Source organism: Triticum aestivum, chromosome 4D (assembly GCF_018294505.1).
Source record: "Triticum aestivum cultivar Chinese Spring chromosome 4D, IWGSC CS RefSeq v2.1, whole genome shotgun sequence".
NCBI classification, from domain to species: Eukaryota; Viridiplantae; Streptophyta; class Magnoliopsida; order Poales; family Poaceae; genus Triticum; species Triticum aestivum.
This window is the reverse complement of record NC_057805.1, coordinates 494,916,382-494,923,284: the sequence shown is the minus strand read 5'-3', so window position 1 is coordinate 494,923,284 and position 6,903 is coordinate 494,916,382.

The window sequence follows — 6,903 nt, the reverse complement described above, 5'->3', positions numbered from 1 at the left end:
CGGAGGGAGTAGTAACTTCTAGCGAGAAGGAAAGGAGAGAGAGTGCTCATAGCAGTGACCTCATGACTCATGAGGGATGGTGAGCCAAAGATGACAGTAACATGAAGAACACAAATACTAGCAAATTAGTTAATTCCTATGTCAGGAATCGGTATCAATTAAGAAATAAAAGGTCCAAACTGATACATGAAAAGCAAGAAAAAATTGTCGATGCTTGACGTTGAATTTCATTATATCAGAAGTGTTTTACAAATGCGGATGATTAGCGATGATTCGTCTTTTAACTAGTCTTGTGCAACTTACAAGAGTCAATATAGGCAACATTTGCTTTGACACGAGTCAAAGCGGAGAAGAACCTGCATACCTAATCAATTTAGCTACATGTAAGTCACCTGAAATTTTATTTTGGGCCAGACGATTTTTTTGTGTCGTTGTATTGCTTTGTGATTCGTGTTGCTATTTTTCCCGATTTGTCCTCTGAGGTGTTTGGGTTGTGTTAAATCGGCTAACCACATATTAGGGTCAATTGATTCCGTAGTGGGCCGAAGAACATTACCATGTGCGACCCAACCTTCCCCTTTCTCCCTTTATTTTTTTCTCTTTTTATCCGTTTTTTCTTTATTTTTTATTTTTTATTTTTTTAGTGTTAGTTGGTTTGTTTTTTTCGTTTATGGATATTTTTGGAATGCTAGGTGAGTGCAAATATATGCCCACAAATGCTCCTTCCATTCCATAATTCTTTTCATGGATTTGACCTAAAACCTCGACAAATATTATGAAACGGAGGGAGTGCTATACAAGTATGTGCCAAATTGCACTACTATATGATTAATATTTCCATATTAAAAAAGTGCAATTTTAGTGCAAAGTGTGTGCACATTTTTTCCTTCTTAAAAGGTAATACCAATGATACTAATTCATTCTTTCTTACAAAATTTATTATTTATTTATTTTTAATTTTTATTTATGCTCTGTTTAAAGGATACAAATGCCACTAATTCATTCCTTCATAGGGAACTTATTTTTACAAAATTCCACAATCATATGTGTTTATTCTCGCATATATTAAAAATGTGCAATTTCTGTGTAATTGTGTGCAATTTCGTTATTATTTATTTTAGATTCTTTTTATTTTCTTAAAGGGTAATACCAATGTCACTAATTCATTCTTTCTTAGGAAACTTCATTATTTTGATTTTTTTTAGTTGTGCACAAATTTTGTCATTTTTTATTTAGTTCCTTTTTAAAAGGATAATACCAATGCAAAAAATTCATTCTTCATTAGAAAACTTCATTATTTTGTTTGTTTAATTTTCTTTCTTGTCTAAGGGAAATACCAATGTCACAAATTCACTCATTCTTAGGTAACTCATTTTTTCTAAGATTCCACTATTATACTCTTATGTTTATATATTATAATAAAGAAAAAATTGTGTAAATTGTTTGCAAATTTTATCATTATTTCTTTTTTTTTCATTTTCTTTATTATTAGAGGGTAATACCGTACCAATGCCACTAATTCATTTTTCCTAAGAAAACTTCATTATTTAGTTTTTGTTTCATTTTCTTTCTTTTTTTAGTGGTAATATCAATGCCACTAATCCATCCCTACTTAGGAATATTTTTTTTGAACTTCCACTATTATATTCTTATTCTCGCATATCGTAAAAGGCACATTTTTAGTGTAAATTGTGTTCAGATTTTGGCCACCTTTTTCATTTTTGTTGTTCCTAAACATAATACCAATGCCACTAATTCATTCTTCGTTCGAAAACATCATTATTTTGTTTTTGTTTTTCTTTTCTTTTCTTTCTTATTTAAGGGTAATACCAATGCCACTAATTCCTTCCCTCTTATGAAACTTACTTTTTATGAAATTGCAATATTATATTCTTTTTTGTGTATTTAAAAAAGCTATTTCTATGTAAATTGTGAGCAAATTTTGTCATTATTTGTTTGATTTATTTTTCTTTTTCATTCTTCTTAAAGGGTAATACTAATAACACTAATTATTCTTCCTTAGCAAACTTCATTATTTATTTTTGTTTTTTGCTTCATTTTCCATCTTCTTTAAGGGTAATGTCAATGCCACTAATTCTTTCCTTATTAGGAAACTTATTTTCCTCGAAATGCCATTATTATATGCCATTCTCTCTTATTATGGAAAAGCGCAATTTCTATGTAAATTGTGTGAAAATTTTGTCATTTTTTCATTTTGTTTCTTCTTAAGGGGTAATACAAATGCAGCCAATTCATTCTTCTTTAGAAAACTTCATTATTATTATTTTATTTCTATTTTACTGATAAAAATGCCACTAACTCATTCCTTCTTGGGAAACTTACATCTTTTGAAACTCCGCTATCATATTCTTACTTTTGCATATTATAAAAAAGCATAATTTCTGTGAAACTTGTGTGCTAATTTTGTCAATTTTATTTTTATTTTTATTTCCATTTTCTTAAAGGGTAATACCAGTGCCACTAAGTCATTCTTTCTTAGAAACCTTCATTATTTTTTATTTTTAGAAGTGGAGATGTCATGGATCAAATACCAATGTCACTATTCATTCTTACAAAACCTCTATTTTGCAGAAAACAAATCCAGTATTATATGATAACTCTTGCATATTACAAAAAGTGCAATTTTTGTGTGAATTTTTTGTTTTTATTTAAAAGTAATACTAATGTCACTAATCCATTCCTTCTTAGATTTCTTTTTTTTGCAAAAGTTTCACTATTATATCTTTATTTATTCATGTATGTATGTTCCACTAATCGTAACTTTGAACTACTCAATGAACCTGAAGATTATCAGTATTACTTTTAATTCCTAAAGTAATAGTCAATGCAAATTTACTACGTCGATTCGGTACGAGCTGTTAGTTTGTACATGAGCTAGTTGAATGTCTAGATGAGGTTCTGTGTTTACATGAGGTTAACCTTCTGTGTTGAGAATAAAAATTCACAATGATATTTGAATGTGTGTAGCTAGCGTGGTCGGGATACAAAGCTAGCTCGTGTGCAGCGCATCCCTATTGAGCTAGGTTGTCGATTGGAATTTGTATTGTGCTTAGCACTAAGGAAAGCAGCTAAACTGAAGATGCATATGTCCGCATATGGAGCTGGTAATCCTGATATTAGAGTAGCAAACGTTGCCAAAGGTGGCGGAGCAACGACCGACGGTGAACTCCGCACAAAACAAGTGACTGGCCCAAATATAGTTTTTAGTCCACTCACATCTAGTCGGTCCCATACCTAACTGCCTCAGCTCCGATAGAAATTTTTTGGAGACAAAAAAGCCTCACCATCGATTTTAATTGAAGAAACCATCAATAGTTTTACAACAAAGGAAATAAAAATAAATTAAATGAAAAGAACCTACAACCAACTCTAATAACAACTCTAGTAGAGTCGCCAAATTTGTGATCCCCATACGCCATATGGAACACGCTCCATATTGATATGCAAGCTGATGTGCTTGTGCATAAACACAGAATCGATATAATACCAGCCTTCAATTTTTTCTGCCCAATAGAACCCCCTTGACATTGGCTAGAAGATATCTTCCTGCCCCACCTCAACCATGAAAGTTTTTCCATGCTAGATTTGAACATCGATTTCAACTATTATATTCGAAATCCAACTATTTCTTAGTAAACTTCATTATTTTGATTTTGATTTTTTAAAATGCGCATAATTTTGTCATTATTTTTTATTTTATTTAGTTTCTTTTTAACGGATAATACCAATGCCACTAATTCATTCTTCGTTAGAATACCTAATTATTTTATTTTTTTGCTTTTGTTTCCGTTTCCTTTTCATTCTTCTTTAAGGGTAATGCTAATGTCACTAATTCATTCCTTCTAAGGAAACTTACTTTTTCCAAAATTCCATTATTATATTCTATTTTTTTACATATTATAAAAATCATATTTTTTGTATAAATTGTGTGCAAATTTGTAAAATTTATTTCATTATCTTTATTCTTATGAGGTAATACCAATGCCACTAATTCATTTTTTCCTTAGAAAACTTCATTTTTTAATTTTAGCTATTATTTCATTTTCTTTCTTGTTTAATGGTAATATAAATGCCACTAATCCATTCCTTATTAGGAAACTTATTTTATTTGAAATACCACTATTATAAAATCCACAATTTCTATGTAAATTGTGTGCAAATTTTGTCATCCTTTTTCATGTCTTTTCTTCTTAAAAGTAATAACAACACCACTAATTCATTCTTTCTTAGAAAACATCATTATTTTGTTTTTATTTCATTTTCATTCTTCTTAAAAAGACAAATGCCACTAATTATGCTTCCTTAGGAAACTTCATTATTTTTTCTTCCTTTTTCATTTATTTCTTCTTTATGCCACTAATTCATTCCTTCTTGGGAAACATTATTTTTTCAAAAGTCCACTATTGTATCCTCATTCTCACATATTATGGAAAAGTACAATTTCTATGCGAATTGTGTGGAAATTTTATCCATTTTCACATATTTTTTCTTCTTAAAAGATAGTACCAATGTCACTAATTCATTCTTTGTTTGAGAACTTCATTATTTTATTTTTGGTTTTGGTTTCTTTATATTATTTTTATTTTAATGATAATACCACTGCCACTAATTCATTCCTTCTTTGGAAACTTATTTGTTTCAAAACTCCACTATTATATTCTTATTCTTGTGTATTATAAAAGGCACAATTTCTGTATAAATTGTGTGCGAATTTTTTCATTATTTGTTTTTTTTCTTAAATGGTAATACAAATGCCACTAATTCATTCTTTCTAAGAAACCTTCATTGTTTGATTTTTAGAAGTGGATATGTCATGTATCACTTACCAATGCCAATAATTTATTCATTGTTAGTAAACTTCTATTTTGCAAAAAAAAGAATTCAATATTGTATGTTTATTCTGGCATATTACAAAAGGTGTAATTTCTATGTAAACTGTGTGAATTTTTTATTTACCCGCAAAGGAACATGCTTCAGCGGGAAACATGGTTTGATCTACCATGGGCAGCTGCCAAGCGCAGCAGCAACCAGTAATTGGCGATCTTTCCAGTGGAAAAACGGATGCAACAATGCTAGGGGCACAAGAGGCGAATGGACGGACAACCGTGTCATTGACCGGGTTGCGTGTAGGAAGAAGAGGTCGGGCTGAAATTTTTCTCCCACGCGAGTGGTTGGCGGATGGCGCACGCTCCAAACCAGCACCCATAGCCTCCAAATATGGAGGCTCGCGGGTTGGATATGGAGTGCCCTCCATAAATTGTGGCGACTCGGGTCATATGACATCTTCTGCTAGAGTGTGTTTTTGGGTCAAAATCATCATATCGGTGGTTATTATGCCGACTCTACGAGAGTTACTCTAAGTATTAAGCTAACAAAGAGAGCACAGTCTCTTGGACTCAGTTTTCTAAGCATGATGATTACATCCAGCATAACATGAGCATTAGATATTACAAGGCAGCAAATCAAAGTGCAGACCCAGCAAAAGAATCACCTCAACTTCCAAGGAGATGAAAATTGATCAAGCATACATCATTAGGAGAGGTCGACAACAATAGGAACCAAGATTCAATTCACATCACATAATCCCATCCATGGACCTTTATGTACACATCTTGAATCACCTCCTTGACTAGCTTCATCCCTTAGTGCGTTCGCATCTAGGACTTTTCTAAAAGATATGTGACATAGTTTGAAAATACCAGTCGGGGGATCATCAGAAAAATTGATTAGAACAAGCATAATTTTGACCTTCCAAATAATCCAACATACAGTTACTCCTCCACATGCACTGTCTTTTGTGGGATCTTCGGGAAGGATCACGGTCATCCTCCCACCATGACTTCAACCTTGTCAATGGTTTGGAGATATTGGAAACACACTGGGTTACCTGCCAAACTTTTAGCAAGAGCTCACCCAAACATTAGGTGTGTAATGTTTTCTTTCTGCAAGCATAAGTGACACCGATCATTGCCAGCTCTCCCTATCTTGATCAGATTATCCTTGGTCAAAATGCTATTTCTAAGCACGGGCCAAAGGAAAAAATATATCTTTAGAGGGACTAGAAACTTCCAGATGAGTCTTGTGTAAGAATTCCATGTAAAACTAACATCTCGTGTACGAATTCCATGATGTATGATGAAGGTATCAGACCACACACGTGGCAACAACCGACTTGCCCTTTATTGATGAGTCCAAGAATCCCGATTGTTGGTTACCCATATTCAAGCTTCTTGTTTCATTTCGATTATGAGCATTTGCTACTTTCTCTGGGAATGGGATATGTAGCTGCTACTTCTTGAGCTTGCGTTGCTTTTTCCCTTGAAGAGGAAAGGGTGATGCATCAAAGTAGAGTAAGTATTTCCCTCAGCTTTTGACAACCAGTATCAATCCAGTAGGAGACAACGCGCAAGTCACTGAATACCTGCACAAACAAACACCAACTTGCACCCAACGCAATAAAGGGGTTGTCAATCCCTTCACGGTTATTTGCAAAGTGAGATCTGATAGAGATAGATAAACGGTAAAGTCATATTTTTGGTTTATTGAACGAAAAGTAAAAGATTGCAAAGGAAGTAAACCGGAAACTAAAATTGTAGATCGGAAACTTATATGATGGAAAGTAGACCCAGGGGCCATAGGTTTCACTAGAGGCTTCTCTCAAGATAGAAAATATTACGGTGGGTGGACAAATTACTGCCGAGCAATTGATAGAAAAGCGCAAAGTTATGACGATATCTAAGGCAATGATTATGAATATAGGCATCACGTCTGTATCAAGTAGACCGACTCCTGCCTGCATCTACTACTATTACTCCACACATAGACCGACTCCTGCCTGCATCTAGAGTATTAAGTTCATGAAGAACAGAGTAACGCATTAAG